The sequence below is a fragment of the Tenrec ecaudatus genome, chromosome 18 (genome assembly GCF_050624435.1).
Source record: "Tenrec ecaudatus isolate mTenEca1 chromosome 18, mTenEca1.hap1, whole genome shotgun sequence".
NCBI classification, from domain to species: Eukaryota; Metazoa; Chordata; class Mammalia; order Afrosoricida; family Tenrecidae; genus Tenrec; species Tenrec ecaudatus.
Genome location: NC_134547.1, coordinates 44,613,385 through 44,640,757, shown reverse-complemented (window position 1 = coordinate 44,640,757; position 27,373 = coordinate 44,613,385). Strand labels below are relative to the sequence as shown.

General features: G+C 41.3%; 1 protein-coding gene and 1 pseudogene across 1 annotated transcript in view; one reads left to right on the top strand and one right to left on the bottom strand.

The window, feature by feature from the left end:
- Positions 1-27,373, bottom strand: part of FTO (FTO alpha-ketoglutarate dependent dioxygenase) — a 451,554-nt gene that overhangs the window by 355,041 nt on the left and 69,140 nt on the right. The window lies entirely within an intron of this gene.
- On the top strand, positions 3,209-3,333 carry LOC142432908 (small nucleolar RNA SNORA64/SNORA10 family; annotated as a pseudogene).

Sequence of the window (27,373 nt, the reverse complement as noted above, 5' to 3'; positions counted from 1 at the left end):
GCGTAAACACAATATCAAATATAAAGAATTATCACACACAGATGAAACAGATATTAAGGATCTATTTAAAAATAAGATACTTATGTACATCAAATGACTATAAAAAAAGAAAAATACTTCATCAAAAGGGAATCCATAAACTAGTGAAAAAAACATTTTGGCAATGACATATCACACAAAAGACTAATCTCTAAAATCTATAGAAAAAACCCACAATACCTCAACAAGATAAATGCCATCCAAAAATGGGAAGTTGGGATAAACAATTCATCAAAGAAGACATCCAGGTGGTCAACAAATATAAACAAATGCCCACAATTACTAGCTATTCAATAGATGTGGGTCAAAACAATGATTAACACCTCATACCAGCGACGAAGCCAGGAGCCCTGGTGGTGTGGGGGTTAGACTTGGGCTGCAATCTACCTGGTCAGCAGTTCAAAACCACCACCAGAAGCTCTGTGGGAAAAAGACTGGGCTTTCTGCTCCCATCAACAGTTACACGCTCAGAAACCCATAGGGAGTTGATATGAGTCAGCATTGGTAAAACCAATTAAAAAAAAACAAACTCAGCTGGTTCACAGTGACCAGCACTGATAGCAAAGTTCAAAAACCAGAAAATAAAGATTGAGTGAAATTCCAACCCTCATACATTGCTGGTAGGACTGTAAAACTGTACCACCACTACTGAATGCAACAGAGCGCTTTCTTAAATGACTGGGAATAGAAACGTCGTATGATCTAGCAACCCCTCTACTTGGTATATACCCTAAAGAAATAGGAGGCGTAGTACTTACAGACATATGAGCCACGTTCATGGCTGAGCTAGTCACAATAGCAAGAAGCTAGGAAACACCAAAATGCCCTTCAGTGGAAGAATGGATAAATAAACTTTGGTGCATACATACGCATTGGAATGTCATGCGTAAAACAATGGTGAAAACGGTGAAAAGCATCTCATGACGTAGACGGATTTGCAGAACATTAAACTCAGTGGACGGAGTCAATCACAAGAGGACATACAGTGGATGAGACCGTTTTTATAAAACAGAAAATCAAGATAAATGTTTTATCAAACCAAAAGAAACTGACCTGGATGATGACCAGGGTGGCAGGGAAGAGACTAGAGGGGAGACAGGTGTTGCTAGGGTAAAGAGTAAGATGATAGTCTCCAAGGGGAAGAGGAGAATTCAAACTCGGGGAGGGATGACACGCAGACTATTGGTACCTTTAAGTTGTTTAAATTGTTGAACACAAACACGATAAGTTGAAATGTAAATCCCCACTTAATTCACAAGAAAAAATGTACATAAAAAATTTACAGAAGAAACGAGTCCAGGAAAGATGCGATAATGACTAGGCCAATGGTCACAAAACGGAGGTGGAGAAGGGTCTGATCATAGATTTAATGAGGGTATATACAACACCTAGCAGAGCATCTACACAGTTTTTCCCAAAGTGAGCCACCCCCTGACGGGGATCCTGGAACAATCCAAGGAGGCTAAACTTTATCCCAGATTATGGGCTGTAGTACAAAAGTTAATAAAGATCAAGGGGGACCTGAGCAGGGTTTTTTTTCTGAAAAGTTAAAGCAATAAGTCTGGGAACGTACGATCATAGCAGCTCCTCAGCCACACCAGGTACCTCCCTCTTTAATGGTTATTAATAAGCAGCCTGGGATCAAACTACCAATCGGACCCAAAATAACTAAACCTCTTTAACACCAGGTTCACTTCCCCAAAGAAGTCCCTGGTTTAGAGAGCCAACTGGGAGGGTACCAAATTCAACACACAATAGAGAATTGATCTATTAAAAGAGCTGGCTGGTTAAATTAAAACTGTTTCGGTGTGCCAAGCTCAAACACAAAGGCGTCAGTCTTCGTGAACAATAAAGAACAGTTAAGAGGAGACTCCAGTTACACAACCTCCTACTCTTCACAGTGAGGCACTGAGATGGACTTTTTTTTTTTTAATAGAAAAGACAAACTCTGGAGTAAATGTAATAATTGTTTCAGTCATGTGCCCCAACCACCCAAGAAGCTAAAAATAAATAGAAAGAAAAGCAAGAAACTGGAAAATTGGGATTCTCCTGTTACATGACCAGTTAATTACTGCCCCAAGTCCAGACATTGTTGATGGCATGTTATATCTGGGAGATTTGTCAATGATTCAAGGATTAAGAATATTACCTTCTAAAATTAAAAAAAATTATACAAACACATGAAATGATCAAAGGCTTGTAAATAGGCTAATTGACGGAAATGCATTTTCCCATGTTAACCTCAAATAGGTTATTTTTTTAAGGTTTTCTTCATAAATGTACTAAACAGATCGTGCTATGGTGGTAACAGTTATTCCCACACAGCTCTCTGTAGCAGTCAGCACACACTAAGTTCTAGGGCCTCTCCCTCCAAAAGAAAAAGATGTCCCATGTGCCTCTAAAATATAAGACAATCTACAGTAACAGGAATTTCAAGGAATTTTTAACTGTTCAGGTCTTCCTAGTTGGTCTAGTACAGTCGTTCAGTGAGAGACAGTCAAGATCAAGTATCTCACAGTTACATTTTTTTTGGCTTGTCTCCATGGGTTGGCATTTGGTCTGATAGTTCAAATGGAACAATGAGTAGAACCACAGGTGGCTTAGTAGAAGTTTAGACCCCGGGCACAAAACTTCACTCACTAGCCACTATATTCTTTACTCCCACACGTTCACAATTTAAAAAGAAAGATTAGTTTCACTATCATTTAAGAAACTGTTATATATTATTTAAAAGTTTTTAAATTTTACTAAATGTCAGATCTTAAGCAGTTGTTTCAACATCCTGTGTGATGAAATGGGATGTCTACATAAAGCATTTTTGCTAAATAAAGGAGTAACACGGTATGTCTCCAAAAAAAAGGCCTTGTGCAATTATTTGAGTGGTAGACATAACTAGCCACTTCTTTCATACCACTTTCACTTGAAAAAGTCATTGGCTGGCAAGCTATGATTGGTTAGTCAGATGTGGTCAGCTGACAGACATTTTCTCAAATATTAATGAAGTGAATCTGTCGCTTCAAGGGACACCTTTCACTTCAAGGAAAATAATCTGCAATACTTACTACCAAAGATAAAAATTAATGTTTTTGATCCAAATTAAATTTTTAAAAATTTGGATGTACCACCTTAACTGTGATAGTTTTAAATTACTTAAAGACTTTACAGATCCCCTCTCCCTGTTCTGCACAGTTACACATGCACAACACGTGTGACTTTCGCAAAGAGGAGAGAGAGAAAATATGCCCTTAGGACCTCAGGCAGGCCTCCTGTGACCTGTCCAGGGGGAGGGGGGGTGAGGGCATTGCACAACAGGCCCAGGGATGGGGGGTGGGGGGGGTGTTTACAGATCCAGTCATATTAAGGGATTTTTTTTCATTTTATATAATGGGAGGTGCCAAGCTTTGAGAGATCTGTTTAATTTGAAGCAAATTGTTACAAAGCATGATGTTACAAAGTCATGCATGAGTTGGAGATCTACTCAGAACACTAAGCATCAGCAGGTTTAGTATGACAGAACAGAGAAGTGCATTAACATAGTTTCAGTTTCCACATTGCTATTAACACTTAAGAAAATATCACTTGTGCATTTTTAGTGTAAGATCCAAGAATATCCACAAATGCCTAAACCCAAACAAAACCCACAGTCACTGAGTCTATTCTGACTCATACACCCCTATAGGGCATAGAAGAATTTCCTAGATTTGCAAGGAAGCACTGAAAGCATTGGCCAAAAACAAGACTCCAGGAATTGAAAGAATATCAATTTATATGTTTCATCAAACTGCTGTACCACAGGAAACACTCACTTGTCTATGTCAGGAAATTTGGAAGACCAACCACTACTTAGCCAACTAACTGGAAGTGATCCATATTAGTATCTGTTCCAATGAAAAATGACCCAATAGAAGGCACAAATGATAGAATAAAATCATTACTATTACATGCAAGTAAAATATGCTGAAGATCCACTCAACAACAATTGCAGTTGTATATTGTAAAGATACTTCTAGAAGCTCAGGTTGGATTCAGAAGAGGGCATGGAACAAGAGATATTTCTGATATCAGGTGGATCTTGGCTCAGAGGAGAGAGTACCAGAAAGATGCTTACTTGTGTTTTATTGATTATGCCAAGGCATTTGACTGTGTGGACAAACTATGGATGGCCTTGAGAAGAATGGGAATCCCAGACCACTTCATTGTGCTCGTGTGGAATCTGTACACAGATCAAGAGGCAGTTGCACAGCAAGAACAAGGGACTGATGCATGATTTAAAATAAGGAAAGGAGTGTATCAGGGTTGTATCCTCTCACCATACTTGTTCAATATATATGCTGAGCAAATAATCACAGAAGCAAGATTATATGAAAAAGAATGAGGTATCGGGATTGGAAGAAGGCTTATTAACAACCTATGATATGCAGATAACACAACCTTGCTTGCTTAAAGCAAGGAGGGCTTGAGATACTTGCTGTTGAAGATCAAGAATTATAGCTTTCAGTAGGGATTACAGCTCAATATAAGGAAGACCAAAATTCTCACAACTGCTCCAATAGGGTACACCATTATAAATGGGAAAAAAACTTGAAGTTGTTAAGGATTTTGTCTTGCTTGGATTCACAAACAATGCTCATGGAAGCAGCAGCCAAGAGATAACCGACACATTGCATTGAGTATATCTGCTGCAGAAGACCTCTTTAAAGTGTTGAAAAGCAAGGATGCTACTTTGAGGACAAATGTCTGCCTGACCCAAGCCATGGTCTTTTATATCGCCTCAAATATACGTGACAGTCGGCTATTGAATAAAAGACCGAAGAATTGCCACAGTTTGAATTATGGTGATAATAAAGCATACTGGACTGGTCACTGGTTGCCAAAAGAGCAAACAAATCTGTTTTGGAACAAGTGCCACCAGAATATTCCTTAGAGGCAAGGATGGGCATGTTGTCAGAGAGACTGGTCCCCGAAGAAGGACATCGTGCTTCATAAAGCGACAGTGCAGCAAGAAAGCGGAAGGCCCTCAGTGAACTGTAACAATGGGTCAAACAGTAACAATTGTGAGGATGGCGCTGAGTCAAGTGGTGTTTTGTTTGTTGTACCGGGCCACTGTGAGTTCCCGCGTACTCGATGGCACCTAATAACAACTTTAAGAGAAGCAGACGGCTACATCTTCCTCCCATGGGGCGGCTAGTGGATTGAAGGCCACCAGCTTATAGTCAGCAGCACTTGGCCACTGTCCCGTTGAGCAGCACTGGGTAGCACTTCACCAGTGCGCCATTGGTGCTTCTCGCAAGTACCTGAAGAAGCGATTAAAACACCTAGTGCTTCATTATATATGCTTCAACCAAACAATATGTTGCCATAGATTAAAATGAGAAGCCAATAGGAAAATTTAGCTTCCATTAAACTACACATTAAAGAGATTTATAAAATATCACCCATTGTGTTAACATTTTATTTGAAAAATGGGTATTTTCATTTAAAAATATTCCATTCTTATTAGCATGTAATGAATTTGCTTTTTCTATTTCAACTGAATTATCATTTTTAGATTCCTCAGTTTGGGCTTTTAAAAAGATAAATCATGATAGGTATAATCCTTAAAATACAAAACTGTTGGTGGGGGGTGTCATCAATTATTTTTAGGAGGCTCAACGGCTACTGAAACCAGACCCCGTGAGAACCTCTGGCCTACAGCAAATACCTAATTGCTGCCTTTCTACACACACACACACACACACAGTGGGATCACCACACCCCTCAATAGTCACCCCCAGGGCTAGCAGACAGGCTGAGGCTTCAGAGGGAGAGTAGGCCACCAAAGCGGTGATGCCACTTTAGTCCAGTATCCCCTTTCCCTCAATAATGTAACTATGGTCACCTGGGAGGGGGGATAGGGAAGAGGCTCCTCTAGCAGGTGGTTCACTGGCTGGCCTAGCCCTCCAGGAGGGGTGACATTGTGAGTTAACATACTGAGTGACACCGAGTGTGGCTACTGAACCCACCCTGCAAAAAGAGGGCACGAAGAAGGCAGACAAACTAAAAATCTTGGAACTCTGTTGTATAATATCTTCAAGGCCCAAGGACCTTACTAATTTGCTTGTAAGATTTATTCCAAATGCTTTCTTCTTCCTCCTCTCCAGCAAGAAACCACAGGCAAATTCCATGACTATTTCACAACCCACACTTACGCAAATGACAATGCAGTGGTATAGACATGGAGTATACCCAGCCTGGCAACCAGGGACAAGGAACTCAACCCCAGGGGTTTCCATCCGAGGGCCCCTTCTATTATTAAATCCACAAAACAGAGCATTAGTTTTCTCAAAGCAAATAGTTAAGTTGTCCTGTAAGTAAAAGGGGCAAAAAGGTATTTGCTATGAACAAGTGGTTGGTCTTGCAAAATTCTATCATGCTATCTCCAGCTTAGTTTCTATCAACAAGACCCTATTTTTCAACTACTGCTCCTTGTTTCCAACTTTTGCATTCCAGTCGCCAATAATTATCAATGCAGCTTGATTGCATCTTTGATCAGTCTCATACTGAAGATGTTGGTAGAATTCTTCAATTTCTCCATCACTAACTGACCTTGCAGATAGAAGGCAAAACCAGCAAGGTCAGTAATTTGAAATCACCAGCCTCTCTGACCAAGAAAGAAAGGGCTTACTGTCAACAGTTCCAGTCTCAGAAACCCACAGGAGCAGTTCTACTCTGTCCTATAGGTCGCTATGAACTGATGGCAGTGAGTTTGTTTGTTTGTTTTCTGAGTGTCAGCTTCAGTGGTTGTTGCTTATATCTGAATAATAGTTGTACTGACTGTACTTCCTTGAAGGCAAATAGATATATTCCAATTACAGACTGCATTGTACTTCAAAATATATCTTGAGAAGTCCTTTGTGACAATGAATGCAAAGCCATTCCTCTTGACTGTGTCAATCCCAGCATAGAAAATAATGATTTTATAATTAAGAGAGGGAGAGAGAGAAATTCTAAAATAAAAATAAGGGTGTTGGGGAAAAATATTTTCTGATTCAAAATGACCAAGATCAGTCCATTTCAGTTCCCTAATGTCTAGGACATCCATCTTTATATATTCTATTTCATTTTTGACTACTTCCAATTTTCCTAGATTCATACTTCGTACATTCCGACTATTAGATTTTCACAGCGTTTCTTCCAATTTTGAGGTATGCCCCATCAACAGATGAAGGTCCTGAAGGCTTTACTCCCATCGGCCTTACTCCACTCTCATCCTTGTGGCCAACTCTATTTTGAGAAGACAGCTCTTCCTCAGTCATATTTTGAGTGTCTTCTGAGATGAGGGGCTCATCTTCTGGCAATATGTCTGGCAATGATTGGCATCTATTCACTTGACCTTTAATTTTTGACAATGTTTCTAGGCTGCTCTTAAGGTTTTCAGAGGCTAATTCCCCTGCATGGACAGCTTATTCCTTCTTCAAGGTCTATTCCTAGTGCGGAAGTTCCACTGAAGCCGGTTCACTTTGGGAGACCCCACGGTATCTGAAACACCAGTGACATCGCTTCCAGCATCATAGCAACACACAAGTCACCACAGTAGGACAAACTGAAGATAAGTGGTGGTCACAAATAATATATTTATGGAATTATTTTTGTTTGTTTTTATTTATGAAATTATTTGGGAAATAATAGGTTACAATTCAAGAGCAGAAATGACTCAGAATACAGTTCGTTGATATGGACAACCTCTTCCCAGCCACGCTCTCAAACACACCTCTCTGTGACCCTCTGCCTCTCACACTCCTTTTGGTCCTTGGCCTCTGCTCCACTCAGGCAAGTGTTACAATTTGTTTTCGGTCTGCTGATAAGTGTGCAAAGGTGCCCCACTCTACCAGGAAGGCTCAGTGCAAAGGCACTCAGTTCTACCTTGGGGAGTCAGCAAACCTAGCTCCACCACAGCGTCCACTCCGCCAGCAAGCCTCCCAGCTGAAGGTGCTCAGCTTTCTCACTCCATGGGTCTACTCTGTCTCCATCCAGTCTCATGGGCCTGCTGCCCGTTCTGCTGCCATTCCTCTGTGGCTGTGTCTTGCCATTTTTCACATCCCTGCCGTATCCAGTATCATAATGCTCTGTCTCCTAGCTCAAGGAGATTCTCAGCATAGAGATCCTAGGCTCAAAGGATCCTCCACTCCTGGTTCCTTCCCACTCTGGAATGGCTTGTTTTAAGATTCACCAGTTGGCAAAATTGACTAATCCCCACATATGGTTCCATAAACTTTATTTACAGGGTCATACCCACAAGGGTGACTTATTTATTATAAGTAAGCTATCTAATTCCCTGGATGAATCACAAGCACCTCACATCTGCATAGTCCTATCAGTCATTTGGTGGGAGTTACAAAGACTATAATTAAAGACCATATAAAGTAGTTCACTGCATTACAATGGTCGATTACACTCTGATCATGGAGGTCCTGAAAGTCAAACTAAGCAGTCTATTTTCTCTTCTGAATGCAAAGAACAGCTACAAAAGGTTTTTGAAAAAGGAAGGAACACAATGCAAGGATTTATTTTTGGATTTGTTTTGTCTAGTAAGGATGAGTTTAAAGAAGTCAAGACTATAGCTCAGGGAGCTAAATAAGGAGACTACTGAGCAAGCCCTGGCAATAGGTGCTAGCATGAGAAGGAGCAAGAACTGAAAGCGACGGTGAGGATGATAGGTCTGAATCTCATGGTGCAAGACAAGAAGACTGAGAGAAAGATGGGGTCACATACAGAAAGGCATCCTAAGCAACCTCCAATTGGTTGTGTCTAAACTACAGAAAAGAGCCCCAGGGTAGCGAGCCTTGCCTCAGAAGAGAGATGTGGCTGTCTGCAACAGTAAAGATGCAGTTTTGAAAACCCAAAGAAGCACTTCTACTCAATCCTATGGGATCACTGAGTTGGAATTGAACCAGTGTCAGTGGGTTTTAACCTCCCGAGGGTAGTAAGCTAAAAACTGCATTTCCCAGAGCATGTTGAAGCTAGCGCTCCAGAAGATAATTAAGTGCCATTAAGTGGTGCCATGTTGAGATTTAGGAGGCAAAAATAAAATGGTGACTATATTCTTGTTCTTTGAACATTTTCATTTAAAAAAATTTTTTTGGAACATAATTTATATATCATTCAATACAATATTTCAATCAATCATATCAATGAGATTCTATAATCATTACATCAATTTTAGAATATTCCCCCCAACCCCCATAGTTAAATTGCCTTTAAAATGAGCTGTACAATCAGTCAGCTGTAGTGCTCCCTCCCTACTCCCCGCTTGAATCTTGATTCTTAAAAGCCCATTTCCCTCCCTATTACCCACTCCCCATCCCTGGATCCCCAGTCAGCCCTTGCATCAATTATTACACGATGCAACCACTCCTCCTGTGCATCACAAACTGAGGAATCCAACAGAAATAATAAAAACCAAAATCGAAATGAGGTGGTAAGGATAAAATAATACCATATATACTCATGTATAACCTAAGTTTCTCAGCACATTTTTAATACAGTTTTTGTGGTAAAATTAGATGCCTTGGCTGATATTTGGGTAGGCTTATACTCGAGTATATACAGTAATAATATAAAGACCAAACTCTTCCAACATATTCTTTTTTTAAGAAATCGTTTTATTAGGGGCTCATACAACTCTTATCACAATCCATACATACATCAATTGTGTAAAGCACATTTATACATTCATTGCCCTCATCATTCTCAAAACATTTGCTCTCCACCTAAGCTCCTGGCATCAGCTCATTTTTCCCCTCCCTACCTGAAACCCCCTCCCTCATGAACTCTTGATAATTTATAAATTATTATTTTGTTATATCTTGACCTGTCCGACGTCTCCCTTCACCCACTTTTCTGTTGTCCGTCCCCCAAGGAGAAACTTATATGAAGATCCTTTTAATCAGTTCCCCCTTTCCAACCTACCCTCCCTCGACCCTCCCAGGATCGCCACTTACCCCACTGGTTCTGAAGGGATCATCCGCCCTGGATTCCCTGCATTTCCAGTTCCTATCTGTACCAGTGTATGTCCTCTGGTTTAGCCAGATTTGTAAGGTAGAATTGGGGTTATGATAGTGGGGTAAGGGAAAGCATTTAGGAACTAGAGGAAAGTTGTATGTTTCATCGTTGCTATATCACATTCTGACTGGCTCGTCTCCTCCCGAAACCCTACTGTAAGGGGATGTTCAGTGGCCTACAAATGGGCTTTGGGTCTCCACTCTGCACTACCCCTCCCATTCACCATGATAAGATTTTTTTGTTCTGATGATGCCTGATACCTGATCCCTTTGACACCTCGTGATCGCACAGGCTGGTGTGCTTTTACCATGTGGCCTTTGTTGCTTCTGAGCTAGATGGCCGCTTGTTTACTTTCAAGCCTTTAAGACCCCAGACACTATATCTTTTGATAGCCGGGCACCATCAGCTTTCTTCATCACATTTGCTTATTTACCCGCTTTGTCTTCAGCAGTTGTGTTGGGAAGGTGAGAATCATAGAATACCAATTTAATAGAAGAAAGTATTCTTGCATTGAGGGATTATTTGAGTGGAGGCCCAATGTCCTTCTGCTACCTTAATACTAAACCTATAAATATATGCACATAGATCTATTTCCCCATCATCATAAATATATGTGCATATGTACATGCCTTTATTTAGACCTCTATAAATGCCCTTTGCCTCCTAGCTCTTTCCTCTATTTCCTTTGACTTTCCTCTTGTCCCACTATCATGCTCAGTCTTCATTTGGGTCCAGTCAGTAATTCCTCTTGGTTACATTACCCTTGATCACGCCCTACCAGGCCTCCCACACCCTCCTCACCACAGATTTGGATCAGTTGTTGTTCCCTTGTCCCTGGGTTTGTTAACACCACTACCTTTCCCCCCACCTCTTCCTCTCCCATGTCCCCCTGGAACTGTCGGTCCCATTGTTTTCTCCTCCAGATTGTTCATCCAGCCTATCTTATTTAGACAGACCTGCAGAGATAATAACATGCACAAAAACAAGACAGAGCAAAACCAAGCAACAATATACAACAAAACAATAACAATAAACCAATGACAAAAAATAAAACCAAACACAACAAAAAAAGAAAAGCTTGTAGTTAGTTCAAGGACTGTTTGTTGTCCTTTAGGAATATTTTCCAGTCCAGTCTGTTGGGGCACTACACCCTGGCCCCAAAGTCCACCTTCAGCATTCCCTGGGGACCTCGCTGCTCCATTCTCTTGCTGTTCTGTTGCACCCCTTAGTGTTTTGCCTCAGTGTGGCGGGATCAAATAGGGCGCAATTCCCAGTCTCCATCTTTTAACATTTTCTAGAGACAACATAGTCATTGAAAGTTCCCTAAAGCAGCATTGCTTCTGTCGGCTTGGTAGGTGTCAGATGGCAGTTGTAAAGATGGTACCTTCCTGATAGTTGGCTTTCTTAAAAACCAACAATTCTAGAAATGGTTTCCGACTCCTGTCGGCCTGAGTGGTCTGCTGAAATTAGCAACTTACTTGAAAAATCAGATCTTTAATATTGTTTCAGAAGCTGCCTGGAGAGGCTGAGGCTAGAACCATTGCTCTAATCCTTTCAGCACTTTTATATGAAACATAGTTACCTGTTGGAATGAAGTAAAATTTCTTTATATGTCTACTCTTCGTAGCCCTGGTAACAGAGTAGATTACATACTGGGCTGCTACCTACAAGGTCAGCAGTTTGAAACTATCAGCCACTTTGTGGGAAAGGATGAGGCTTTCTACCCACATACAGATTGACAGCTTTGGAAACCCTATGATTGATAGTAGTCAGAATTGACTAGATGGAAATGAGTTTGGAGTTTATCCATGTCTCTGTAATCCAACCCAATGATTTGGTAAGACTATGAAAATAGGGTTTGTCATAACAGAGGGGATTGTTCATTTTAGTTGGCATTCCCTGGCTATAAGAGAGCTATCTTATAAGAGTTGGCAACATAGGGAATCCAGGACAGATAAACCCCTCAGGACCAGACCAATAATGAAAGTAGGGATACCAAGAGGGTAAGCAGAAGGTGGGGGAATTAAGGGGGAACCGATCACAATGATCGACATATAACCTCCTCCCAAGGGGATGGACAACAGAAAAGTGGGTAAAGGAAGACAGTAGTCAGTGTAAAACATGAAAAATAAAAACCCAATACTTTATAAATTATCAAGGGTTCGTGAGGGAAGGAGGGGGGAAATGAGGAGTTAGGGATACCAAGGACTCAAGTAGAAAGAAGATATTTTGAAAATGATGGTGACAACATACGTACAAAGGATATACGCTTGGCACAATGGATATATGTATGGATTCTGATAAGGGCTATAAGATCTCCCAATAAAATGATAGGGAAAAGGGAGCTATCTTATAAGTAGTTACAAGTAGAATCCTTAGGACCACCGTGAAAGGAGAATCAATAGCGGGGCATGATCTAGATCCCTCCCTACCACACCACGAGCAGAGGCTGAAGTAAGGAGATCTTGAGAGAACAGAGGAATAGCGCCAAGACTATGAGACTGTGAGGCAGAGCAGCAGGTGGACTTCCAAGCCCATGGAGGATGATGAAAAGGGGCCATACGGCTGAGAGGCTGAAGGCCCAGAAAGATACTTGGGTGCTGGATGAGGAGAGGCACGGCTGTGGTCAAAAGACTATCTCCTTAATGTTTTCTGATCTTGGCTTGTGGCAACCTGTTAACTTCCCCAATACACTCCCATCATTGTGAATACTGTCTGTGAGTTCTTTGTGAGCATTTCAAAAAAGGACTGAACCCAGCAGAGGAGTAGAGTGTTGTGCAAAGAACTGCTGTGTCAGAAAAGGGTAAGAAAAAGCTTGATGATGGAGCATGCCTTATCTCTGCTTTGTGGCAATTGGCCTTAGGGCTGCCATAGAGATGGATTCTCTTCTCCACTGAGGCCAGATATGGCCTCCACCCTGTTTACTCACCTGTCCTGCACTGGTTTCTATTTCCTGCAACTAAATCCAGACATGTACAATAGGGTTTAATGAAGGCTGAGCAACCAAGGAAAAATACTTGATACATAGTGAGAAACCGTTTCAATTCTCCTAGAATCCAGAGTTCCAGGTCCATGGAGTTGGGGTAACTCCCCCAAGCCATTTGCCCTTGGGTGGCCCTTTCTTTGATCTTTGGGTCTTAGGGTAACTGGATCTTGGAGGTTGCCTGTGAGTCAAACTAGACCTAGAAAAACGAGCAAAACTGTTTTGCCTTGGGTGTTGTGTGTGCTCTTTTAAAGAATTAAGTCCATTACAGGAAACTGACTCAAAGGGTCAAACTGCATGCTTTGTTGAAAGTACAAAATATGTGCTAAAAAACTGGGGTACGGCTTGTACATGGGTCAGTGGTACCCCCCCAGCGAGGTGTAACATCTCGCCGGGGCCCTCCCAGGTAACGGGATGAGCGCCCGGGTGATTGCCATTTCTCCGCTGTTCATTCAAAGCCCCACTGACACTGCAGGGCTTTGAATGTTTGTTTACTCACATCTAACTAATCAGAGCCGTCCTATGACGTTTATCTTTGAACAAGCCTTTTAAGGACCGTGTGCGAAGGATGTGGCATGAATGGATGTCATCTGGTCAAGCCCGACTAACAAAAGGAGGAAATCTCATGAAGCCTGACATAGAGTTGATAGCAAAGTGGGTTCGAGATGCATGGGAAGACATTCCAGAAGACATGGTGCGACGTGCCTTCCAGAAATGTAGTATTAATAATGCTATGGATGGCAGTGAAGACTGCGCTGTATATGAAAATGACAGCAGTGATGGTGATGACGGCCATCTCAGTTAGGACAGCGTCTTTGATGACCTCACACCAGCTGAAGCTCTGCATTGGGATATGGATGATGATGAGGAAGCCAGTTTTGAAGGATTTTAACTCTTTACATTTTAGCTTGGCTGCTGATTGAGCTCAGGGAATAGTACTCTTAAGGTATCATTGTTGATACCTTATTGTTTTTGATGAACCTGTTTTCCAATTACTGTGCTGGATAGCTAATGTTAAATGACTTGTTGTCCTTTTATTGATGTTTTTATTTAAAATAAATATTTAAATACATTGCCCCACTGATGTCTCAATTTTTAGTAATTTTATTTTCATTTGTTTTGATTATTGAAACTCACCAATAGCTTCTGCATTTTCCACCCGAGGCTTATACTCAAGTCAATCAGTTTTTCTGGTTTCCCGGGTAATAATTAGGTACCTCAGCTTATACTCGGGTCGGCTTATATTCAAGTATATACAGTAAATCCATAATTACTTTAATGCTCTCCATGGCAATGCTGTATGAAAATCCTTCCCGAGCACATAGTGCTTATTAGTTCTTTTCTGACCCTTTTTTTCCCCCATGACAAAAGATTTGGCATAACAGTATTTTGAAGTTCTCTTATCTTCAGAATGTGTGACTGCAGTTGAAATATAGCAAATCATATATTAAGTAAAATTCAATTCAACTAAAGTATTATTAGTTTACTGTAATCTTTGTCTTAACAATAGTTAAACAATGACAAAGAGCCCCCCCAAATTCAAATATATTTTACAGTAGACCCCTTTAAAAGTCTTCAAAAGGACAAAAACAGTCTTCTAAGACAAAGACAAACTAATCACCCAGGTGAGGGAGACCAGCAGCATGAAGCCATAATAGCTCCAAAGACTCACAGCAACAAGGCTGCTTAAATACAAAACACAAACATGTAATTCACTGTCATCAATCGATTCTGGCTCCAGTGACCATAGAGGGCAGAGTAAAACTCAGTGTCTGAGTGTCTGAGACTGTGATTCTTTATGGAGGTAGAAAGCCTCATCTTTCTCCTGAAGAGCAGCTGGTGGCTTCAAACTACTGACCTTAAGGCTAGCAGTCCAACGCATAACCACTACACTCTGGTGAATAGTTCTACTCTGTCCTATAGGATCACTCACTAAGAATCGACATTGACTTGATGGCAGTGAGTTCAGCTTCTTTACAGTTATTATTAGTGACAGATCCATCTGTCACAGTTGAAGACAGAACTGTGGTTCCAGGAAAGGGCCTATAATTGGGATACTGCTGCAAATTCCTGTCAGGGAGCCCTGGTGGCACAGTGGGTTGGGAGTTGGGTAACTAACGACAAGGTTAGCACTTTGAAACCCCCAGATGCTCCAAAGGAGAATGATGAGGCTTTCTACTGTCATAAAGATTTCATCTCAGAAACCCACAAGGACAGCTCTACCCTGTCGTACAAGGTCACTATGGGGCAGAATCCACTTGATGGCAGTGAGTTTAGTGAGCTTACTGCAAATCCCTGAGGGTAAACCTGTCCCTCCCTGGACGGACCAGGCAAGTCACAGCAAATCTGCCTAGCGACAAAACATTTACATTACCAGTCAATGGGAGAATGCAATGGGAACTGAATCTATGTGGAAATGCAAAACGGAGTGAGGGCTCCCACTGTAAACCACAGTCTTCAATAAACATAATGTTCAGAATTTAAGCTGTCATCTAAGAAAAGATAACTAAATTTGTGTGGATAATGAAATAATTAACACTTGGAATCAAAGGCAGGCCAGAGTACAGCAACACAGGCATGACTTGCAGAGATGCAAAAGTCTGTTCACTATCAAGTCTACAGCTCATCTTGGAATGACAAATGAAAACTTCTCAGCGTTCGTAAGTAATCATAGCAACATCTTCCATTTTTTCAAGACTTTGAATATGAACAAAAGCATTTTGAAGAGTTCTCCCTATAATCTCTATGTTAAGGAAAGAATCCAAGCCCAGAGAAAGTAAACAGATTGCCTAAGGTCACAAAGGGCGAGCTAGTGGTCTAACTAAAGTATTTCCTGCTTTAAACTTATTTCCTCCTGCTTGGTCTTCTGTCAGTTAATTCTGACCATTGCCTAAAGTAAATATTAAAATTGTTGGTGTAGAAATATTAGGAGGCCTAGAGGGCTTGTAAAACCACAAAGAATTAAATGGGGCCTGACTTACTACCATGGAAAAATAAAAATTCCATGTGTAATTTTCTTCTCCAATTTTAACTTACAATGTGGTGCCTCTGGCAGACCCACTGTTCCTATGACAAGCTTCCAACGCATACAGCTCCAAGTAGCAAGTGTCATCCAATTATTTGGGCAGCTATTCATTTATTTTTCTGTCATTGTAACAGTTGGAAAATTAACAGTATTGTGTTTACAAACCTTCACTAGCCCATTACAGAAAAGTTTGAAGACACTCAGAAGCAAGTTAATATAAACCGATTCTGAACAAATGTGTAGAAAGTAGCTCTGTGTTAGACAGAGGTTAAGCTTTGACCTTCCCAACTTCTTCCACAGAATGTACAATCCATCACGTACAAAAACTGGGTGAAGATGTGAGGTGTTGGTAAGTACTCCTGTTAGTGAGAAATTCTGCTAATTATTACACCAAATAAGCATAGTTAACAGGCCATGGCCACAAGAGGGGCATGTTTCAGGGTATTAAATAGCCGCCTCGGGTGGAGATGAATATATTACACTATGCCCTTTACCAATAAAACAATTTCCCTGACACCCAGAAATCCAGTCAGCTGGAGCAAGATAACAAAAGACTCCCCTGTGTGGAGAATGATATTTCAGTGCCACCTAGTGACCTGTGCATTTTCACTTACAGGGTCCAGGGCAACTAAGAGTATAATCAACCTGAGCTTGGAAGTAGGATAAGGAAATGTGGAGTTTTTATTGAATGATGTATTTATTTATTTTGGGGACGCTTCAAACTAAATACTTACTTTTTAAAGCATACATGTCTTTTGTTTTCCTTCCCTACCTCAGCCTTCCACAGTAGGATGATTTCAAAATAATCACCCTCCCCCACAAACCGAGGCAAAGGTTCAAAGAAATCAAATGCCTTCTAAAAGAATCCTATTAACTCCAATACCAAACACGATTTATAATACATTGAACCTTAATAAAGTCTCATGGGAGGAAAAGACAGCGAAGAGGTATAAATGAAGACTAAAATTAAGAGGTGGTAAATTTCTACCACCCCAGCACATATAAATATCTGCTCTCACCAAGACTTACAGCCTAGGAAATCCACAGGGTCCCCATGAGTGAAACAGACTCCAGGGGGTAGGTGGATTTTCATATAATATTAGCATCATGCAAAATGTTTGAAAAGTTGTAAAATTACCTATCTGTAGCAAGGCGTTTTATGGCCATGAAGCAGTATTTAACTTCTAAGAAATTCCACTGTACCTTCGAACCAAAATGGCTTCTCCTGCAGACTGTTCCCAGGCTACTACAGTTGAAAGCAGCATTAGATACAATGGATTTTCAAAAAGGTATCAAAGCCAAAGTAATCCCTGCTTTTTGCATGCTAATGATTTGGTTAAAAGAAGACCAGTTGGTGTAGGGCTAATGAATTGGGCTGCTAACTGAAAGGTCAGCAGTTCAAAAACACCAGGAGAAAGATAGGACTTCTTACTTCTGCAAAGAGTTACAGTCTCAGACACACACAGTCTACCCTGTCCTAGGGTTGCTATGAGCTGACATCGCCTCGACGACAGGGGGTTGAATTTGGTTTGCTTTAGGTCTGCATGTGAGTCTAGGTGGTATAGTGTAGTGCGTTACAGGTTAGGATGCTAATTGCAAGGTTAGCAGTTGGAACCTACCAGCCTGTGCAGGATAAAGAAGAGGCCCTCTGCTCCTGTAAAGATTCAGAGCCTTGGAAACCCAACGCAGCAGTTCTGTCCTGTCCTAAAAGGTCACCCCGAGTAGGAATTGACTCAATGGCAGTGGGTTCCTGGGTTGGGTCTGTGGTGGTGAGTTTAATTTGGGTGGTGAGTTAATCTAGATTGATGCAGATATAGTAACGAAACTAGCAATGGCATTGACTTCTGGAGTCATTCATTGGCTGGAAACAGGCAAATAACAAAATATATATTGGATCATAGCATGTGATATAAGAATAAATAAAAAGGTACAAAACGTAAGGAATAGAGAATGCCAGTAGTTAATAATATTGGAAGTGCTATTTTGGGGATACCCAGCAAAAGCTTCCTGAGTATGTGATATTTCAATAGAAACCTGACAGGAGGGAATTAACATAGATACATACCTAGAGGAAGAAAGTTGTGGTCGAGAGAACAGGACATACAAAGGGCTGGGACAGGAAGCACTTGCTACTGGTGGTGAGGTACAAACTGGAGAGCGGTGTGAGTGGTCAGAAGGAAAAAGGAGACGAATAGGAGGGAAGGTCAGAGAGGATGGTTGGGGCCAGATCAGATGGAAAGCCAAAAGAGGTTTTGTGTTTTAATTTTTAGTAACTGGTTCATGGAGATATAATTATCATACTATGCAATTTGCCCTTTTAAAGTGTATATAACTCTCTAGTCTATTCAGAGAGTTACAAAATCACCACCATGATTTAAACTCCAGAACATTTTCATCAAGCACCAAAAGAAAATATTAATAGTCACTACCAGCCCTTGGCAACCACTAATCTACTTTCTGTTTCTAGACATTTGCCTATTCTGGACAAAGAACTGTATATTCTGTACTCTCTTGTCACTGGTTTCCTCCAGCATATATCAACACTTCATTCCTGTTTATGGTCAAATCATATTTCATTGTGCAGATGAGAGGGTCAAGTACTGTTATAAAATCAGGGAGAACTTTAATAAACATAAATGTCAAAATATGAAGCTATGGTTTCTAGACATACCCTCCCACTGTCTATACAGATTGGGGGAAATTTTTGGCAACAATATCTCAGACAAGGGACGAATTTCTAAAATCTATAGAAAAAGCAAAAGCCAAATAATCCAATTAAAACAAGAAACAGACATTCACCAGGGAAGGCATCCAGAATGTTACCATGACCCGCCATTTGGGAGATGCAAATCAAAACAATGATAACATCTCTTATCAGGCAAAATGCCCACCAGTGGAAGAATGGGTATTTACACTGGTCCTTACACACAATGAAACATGACGCGTCACTAAAGAATAATGATGAAACTGTGAAGCTCCTCTCGGATTTAGAAAATAGCATGCTGAGTGCAGTTAATCAAATACAACCGGATAAATATCATATGAGACTACTGCTATTTTAGAAAAATAAGGTAAAGGTTATCATACCAAAGAAGCACACTTTGATGAATACCCGGGGTGGAGGAGGGGTGGGAGGAAACAGAATAGAGAGCAGACAGGTATTAATTCAATAATATCTGACAAAAGAGAAATGGGGACATATGAAGGAGAGCAGGACAAGCCAAGCCGTAGGGAGGGTCGATAAACTGGTAAAGCTTAAGCATTCAAAAAGAATCTGATGTGTAAAGCTCCACCTAATTCACACACAAAAAGGTGTTAAGAGAAAAAAAATTTTTTTTTAAAGATTGCCCCATTGGAATCCCCTCCAAAAAACAGTCACCATGACCTTCTGAGTTGACTGCTGAGACATAGGCTTTGTTGAGAGAACCTCTCTGGAGCCATCCACTGATCTCAGACACATTTTGCTTGTGTATATATGAACCAGAACCTTAGTGGTATTAGTTTTTACTTACCCTTAGGTATCATATTTTATCTACCCATTCATCATTGGTGGACATTTGGATTCTCCTTTACTGGGCTGTTATGAATGATGCATTCATAAATATTTATGTACCCATTTTTTGTGGGCATGTTTTTCTAATTCTCTTAGGGTAGAATTGCTGGGTTCTATGATAACTCTGTAGTAAACATTCTGAGGTATCTTCAGATGGTTTTTTAAACCGAGAAAAGGCACGATCTGACTTTAAACTGGCTGTCGTTGCTGCGAGGAGCCCTAGCAGTACAGGGGTTAAGCACTGGGCTGCTAGGGAAAGGGGGTTAGATACCACCAGATGTTCTCCAGGAAGATGAGACTGCCTACGCCTGTAAAAAGATGTGCAGTCTCAGGAACCCACAAGGGCAGTTCCATCCTGCCCTCTAGGGTGGCTACGTGTTAGAATCAACTTGAAGGCAGTGAGTTTGGTTTGGATTTCATTGCTGTGTCGAGAGAAGCAAGTAAAACAGCAAGCCCTGTTAGGAAGAAAGAGCATTGATTCCGGAGAGAAAGGCTACCGGCTCCAACAATTCCAGATGTAGGGGTCCTGAGAAGTGGCTGGATGCTGAATATATTTTGAAGGCAGAGGTGGAAAAATGTACTGGGGGATAAGATGTGGAATAAAAAAGAAAGAGCCCAGATGTCCCTTAGCCATTTAACCTGAGCAACCAGAAGGGCACCATGGCCATTTACCGAAATGGAATTGCTTGGCAGGGGCAGACAATGAGCTCACTCCCTACCACCTACCTTGTCTAGATGATACTTTCAGGGATCTCAACAATGCTTGATCATCAGACGCAATTGGCATATTTCTCATTTTGCCTATTCCTTTCCGGTACAACTTCTACCAGAAGCCTAACCTGTATCAAAATCCCTTCAAAGATGTTAGGAGCCTTTTTGCCTTTGTGGCCAACAAATCAAATTCCAACTGACAGGACAGTTGCTAGATGAGATAAAAGAACTAAAAATTACTGTAACTAAGTTAAGCCTTGGCAAGATGCATCCCAAGAAGTTTTAGAAGTCCCTCCTTTAAGAAGGGCAGGGGAATTTAGGAAACAGAAAATACGGTCCCAGAAGCCGAGACTGGTTCAGAAGGAAGAGCAATGAAACCTGGGCTAGAAAGGTGGCGGGTGAAACGAGAGGGTGTGGTTTCCTCTACTGCTTTTTTCTTTACAAATGAAATTAGAAAAAAAAATCTGCAAATGGAAATAAAAATAAAAGGGCGAATTTGGGGGGTTTTGTTTTTTTCACAAGTGGACACCATCTAATTCTAACTCTTCATTCATGTGAACCCAAGATAATTTCTCTTATGCTTTACAGACAGTGAGTCACAGCAAGAAATATTTTATGAGAAATCTAAAGAAGAAAGAGCAGTATGGGGGTGGGAAAATGTAAGAAAAAAAGCGATCTAAGCTCAAAATGCGACATCTGTGTAGTGACCCTAATCATGTACATTTTCCCGGCAACCAAAACGTATCTGTACATCATAAAATCAACAAAACAGTTTTCAGACCTATGAAAACCATGGTCACCACTATTTTTACTATTAATTGGGTGTATATATATATATATATATCATTCCATAGTTCAATCATGTCAAGCAGAAATGTACAGTTACCACCACAATCAGTTTCCAAACATTCTTTTGCTTCCTGGACTCCTTGACATCAGCCTCCTCTTTACCCACCCCCACCACTGTACCTGCCCCCGTGCCAAAACCCTGCTCGACTCGCTGTGCTTAGAGGTTCGTCAATCCTGGGTTTCATATACAAAAACACAGGAAAACATATAACAACAACTTCACGAGGGTGACCCCCAATGACATAACACCACTGAGATAGACCCTAAACAGACCAAAAATCCTGAAAATGTTGAAAACCAGACCAAGAGCAGCAGGCATTAGAGGGGGGCATCAACTGACAAAGTTGTAACTGTTCAAATCAGATTGTGCCTCTGACCTTCCATATTCATCTCTCCAATATACTGTTTTAGTGACCACTTTCCTCCCATCCCTCACTTATGGATAGAGGGAGCTCAGCAAAGGCTTATTTCCTATGCATTTTCCTCAAATGAATCTTGGGCTCCCAATGCCTTCCATTGCCTTCTGCAAACCAGATTCTCACAGTTTAGGCTCTGCTATTATTCCAACTTTGGATTATACGATTTATAATCCTTAGATGATTGCTGATGGTGTGCTTCTTCCACGTGGACTTAGTTGACATTTCACTTAGCTGGCTGCTTGTTTGGAGACTAGCCTTTTAAGACCCCAGATGTTATTTTATTTGACAGTCTGGAAGCATCTAATTTCTTCTTCACATTTTTCTCCAGCCGCCCCTGCTTTTGAAGGTTCCACTCACCAGCAAAATAAACATAGAGTGCATCAACATTTAATGTTAAGAGATTTCTTTACAATAAAAGTAAACTGGAGAGAATTTTTTCAATGTCTTCTTTGAACATAGCTGTTGTCTCAGCAATCGCCAGACATAGGTGGGGATTCTAAAAAATAAGGAAATCCGACTTACAAATGATTTTCAAATGTAGTAACATGGCATCATCCTAAATGTAACAACTTACAAAGCTAATATAAAGCTGCATTTACTAAACATTTAGTTAAAAGTTCCTTTCAATTCTGTAATTTTAAGTTAGGAGTCTGGAATGATTTTTTTTTAACATCTTGAGCATGTTCACAGGACCCTCAAAAACTCTTTGGCTGAGACTCGTAACACCTGCGTTCCTCCTTCTCTTGCTTAGTTTTGGCCGTTGTAATGAAGAAAAGCTATGACTGCCACTTCCAGGCCTGCCCGCAGCAAAACAAGCAACCCCCGAAACACAGTTCTCCATGTTCTTTTTGCTTTTTGCTGGAAAGGAGATAACCCAAGGTGACCTTGGAAGTTATCTATTGAAGATGGCAGAGCTACTTTCAGCTTGCCTATCTAAATGAATACATGGAGACTACCATTCTACCAATCTAGTCACATGTTCATCACTGTTACAGAAGCAAGAAAGAAATTCCTGTTGTTTCAGGCCATTATACAGAAGTTTGACGGGATTTTTATTGGAACAAAAACCTATCTTACCTAAAATAAACCCATAGGACTAGACACAATGACTAGAATGCCTAAAAGCCACGTGGCCCTGAGTTACAAATTATAGCTCACTTTTTTTCTTGGTGGGAACCCCGCTGGCATGGCAGGTCAGACATTGGACTGCTAAATGCTAGGACAACATTCGTTGGAAACCACCAGCTGCTCCCCAGGGAGAACTATGAGGCGCTCCACTACATACAGAGTTGGTCTCAGCAACCGAAAGGGTTGCTAGGAGCCAGCGCCCACTGGATGGCAGTGAGCTCTGACTGGTATAATTATGAATTAAAGTAACAGCTACATCTTGTATACAAGTTACTATGTACTCGGTACTAACTGCTGTAAGGAAGAACTGATACATATGAATTAGGGGGCTGGAGACCATAATTACATGGCTGTCAGAGAACCAACGATTCTGTCTTGGAAGAAGCACAGCCAGAGCGCTTCCTAGACTCTAGCCCTCGAGAACGCTAAGGCTTCCTCTCACAGACTTTGGACGATGTCATCGGGAGGACCCACTTCCTGGAAAAGGGCATCAAGCCTGGTAAAACAGGGGTCAGCAAAAGAGAGGAAGGCCCTCAGCGAGATAGACTGACACAGCGACTGCAACAAAGGGCGGAAACAGCAACGACTGTGGGGATAATAGCACAGAACTGGGCAGTGTTTTGCTCAGCGACAAGCAGAGCAGCTGTGAGTCTGAACCAACTCAATGACAGCACCTAAGAGCAACTCATTTAAAACACAACGACCTACAGCTACAATTATTCCTAGCTGACAGATCGCTAAACTGAAGGAGAGGAATGAAGAGGCGAACAACCCAAAAGTAACACAGCAGGCCTCTAACCCAAGCAGACTGGCTCTGACAACCATGCTTTTTAAACAGGGGCCCTGCTGGCGTGGTGGCTGCCCATTTCAGCTGAGATCTGCAAGGTTGGCAGTTTGAAACCACCAGCCACTCCTCCTCAGGAGGAAGACAGGGCTTTCTAATCCCATGAACACTTCCAGTCTCAGAACTCCACAAGGCAGTTCGACCCTGTCGTGTAGCGTCCCCATGAGTCCCCATCGACTCGATGACAGTGAGTTTGAGTTTTGAGTGTTATAAATGTGGAGAAAAGGGGTGAAAACTTTAATTCCAAAGTAGCTTGAGTTTTTTTTCCCTCTTACCCAGAAGAAGACAAGAATATGCAACAATACTCCCCCATGTGTGGCACATACATGTTCATTATTAACCATAAAGAAAACTTCAAATAACTCAGGACAGTATGAGTCAGGCTGAATCCTAGCTTTAAAAAGAAAAGCAGGCCTCCACTATGTATGTGGGCTGGTGGGTCCAAAAGTCAGAGCAATTACATACTCGTTTTCATGAAAATGCAAATGCCCCTGAAAACAGCTAATGAATAAATCTGTACTTTTCCAAAGAAGCAAGGATTAACTTCATTGTGGGTTAAATTAGCTGAACATCAGGAAAGGACAGCCAAAATAAACAGTCATGTTCTGGTGGTGGTAGCCAGGGGTAATGTGACCAAATGCACACTTGAGGAGGAATTCCAAATGTGGTTGTGAACATTTTCCTGATTCAAAGTCAACAAAGAAACAAGGCAAGTTTTGACATGGACAAGACATTCGAGATCATAAAAAAAGCAGCAGCCTCACCAGCAGGCCACAAGTCTAGATTAAATGCATATTTCAGATGATTCATAAACCACCCCCCAAATGAGGCTAGAGGCTCAAGAGACGAACAGAGCCAATCTTTCCCCTTATAAAGCTGTCTATCCATTCAAACAAGGCCTTCTCCACAGAGATGCCTCTTTGTGTATCGGCAGGAGAATTTAAAACCCACACTGGCTCCTCTTGGTATCTGAAGTAACTCTGTCACCTCCTGCCTCCAAGGAGTACCAGCCCGAACCCCAGCATGGTGGCTGTAAAGGCTGAACTGACCAGCAGTCATGATTCAGAGTCAAATGGCATTTACCTGTGCTGTGCTCGGCACAGAACTAGGAATGCCAACATTGAGCATTTCTCTTAATCACAAAGCATTTAAAACCCGAGCTCCTTCTGGCAGATAACAAGGCAAACAGGCAAATGCCATCAAAACAAACCACTGGAATGCAGGTAGCCCATTTTGAGAGTAAGAGTTTGAGAACAATCAAAGGACATCAGGTACATCGAACATTTTTGAAATAATGTAAAATAAACTGATGTTGCAAGTGTGGAAGAAAATCCTCTGTATTAAAAAGACTCCAGTCAGTGAGTGATTCCACTGTGTTGCAGAAGATCTGTGATGTATCGATATTATGAGTGACCTAAGAGGGGTTTGTAGCTAACCTCGCCATCTCTGCCCCAAACAAAACAAACCGACTGCCACTGAGTCGATTCTGGCCCATAGTTACCTAACAGAAGCTTTAGGAGGCTTTGTAACTATATGCAAGCAGACAACCTCATCTTTCTCCAATTGAGCAGTGACGGGCTCCAACCACCAACCCTTACTTGCCAACACTTACCCAATAGCACCACCTACCTACAGCAGCTCATAATTACTAACATCCAATGAGTTTTCTCTGTATTCCAAACTAAGTATGTGCAAATAAGATTACAAATCATGTTTTATCGTCACATAAACCTATGAACAATCGAGTCAAAATTTTCAGACAAAAGGGGGGAAAATAAATGAATCTTACTATAGAAGAAACCAAAACTGTTTATCTGAAACTGTTACTTTGGGATGATTTCTGGGGAGCTCTTCAGGCCAGTGAACAATTTAATCTCTTGCTTATTCAACATATCCTCAGAAGTTGACCTGTAAATGTAATGAAACAGTGGTGTGTGTTGAGGGCAAAATATCCTAATCACCACAAGGATATGATTTCCCTTGATGCACAATTAAGTGAGGAGTCCCAGGGCTTCATGAGGGCATCATTAACAGAAGTCCATTTCCCTGTTTAAAAGAAAGAAAAGGGGGAAAAACATAAAGGGAACATTTCGCCAAAGGTACAGTGGAGAGAAGGGGGGGGGGGGGAAACCAGATGATAACATTTTAACAAATGTTTCACATGCAAACATTCAACATAAACTCCTTAAGAAATTAATTCAAAACCAGGTCAAAATTAATCTTCACCTTTACGATGAACAAACGAGATTGGTTCCCATCTTTAAGGCCTGAACAAGCTAATGGGCTAGATTGAGCCATCCATCAAGTAAAAGAAATGCTTCTGGACAGTGCCTAGACTAAACAGGGCCAAGAATTCTGAGAATTCTACACTACTGAGGACAGTGAGGTCAGCACAGAGGCCAGGCCCAGTGGAGAGATGCCCTACAGCAGGAGGTCTGGAAGGCTACCTAGCAAATTCTAATCAGACGCTTAATCAATATCACGCCGGAGGACCTGAACTGCTACTATAAAATCAATATTACCTTTAGTTTAAGTAGCTGGAAGAACAATGAGATTATCTTGTCCTTACAAGTCTGTCATGGAAAATCTGGCTCAAGGTGTTTGTCATTTTCTGCTTCTGCCTGCAAGGAATGCATTTGTTGGGCTTGGAAACCGTGGCTGGCGATGCAACCCAAGAAAGGAAAAGGTGAAGAAACAACACTTTAGTTCAGGAAAGCTGGGGCGTAGCAGTTCCTTTTTCCAGGCACTCTCCGGAAGAAGGACATCATGCTTGGTAAATTAGAGGGTCCATGAAGGAGAGGGAAACCCTTAATGAGTCAACTGGACTTGGTGGCTTCAACAGTGGGCTCAAACCCAACAGTGATGGCGATGGTAGAAGAGTGGGTAGCTTACTGCTCCATTGTACAGAAAGCTGCTATGACCTGGAACCAACTTGATGGCACCTAACAACAAGATAATTACAACCTAAATAAACAATAATTTGTAAAACCCATCCACCATCTGCTAAAGAGTCCCCAAAATGTAGAGTCTTGACCTCAGATTCCCCTATCCAACAGCATAGCTGACAGCCAAATAGGCAGGTGACTGTCCGGGCCCGCTCCTTTCTCAGTCTTCTGATCTCATTGAATAGTCACAGCTCATAATTGCCTGAGCTGAAAGTCTACCCCTAATTCTTCTTTTCTTGCACACCTCCATATCTATCTAGTCTATCCGAAAACATTGCCAACTTTGCCGCCAAGGTGTATCTTAAATCCTTCCTTTCTCGGGACCTCCATAATCACCACGTGGGCCAAGCCGCCCTAATTTTCTTTTTAATTCTCTGGTCCTCTTGGCAAGACTCATACCTGCTCAAGTCACCACCTCTACTCTCCACCTTAAACTCCTTCAATAGTTTCCTGTAGGACAAAACCAAAATACTTCCTAACTGCTTACAAGTTCATTCTGACTCCTCCTTGTCTCTTAAAGTATCAACAGACATGAACCCACAAGTCATTCTCCTTCAAAGTATCAGGTTTATGACAGAATTTGAAGATAAAAACCTCTCACTTGCCCTATACTTGATCAACTACTTCTCACGGTTTTCCCCTTTAAGGGAAATGAGATGTTCAAGAAGAGGGCCAGAAGAAATAAATGATCAACCTTACATATTCTCTCTATTTCAATGTTGAGAAGTAAATAGTAACGAGAGAAGTTCAGATGATGCCCAAACCCCAAATTGCCAATAACACTTTGCTTCTGGTAAGATAATACGTTCCATTTCTTTCTCCCGCTGCTTTTCCAT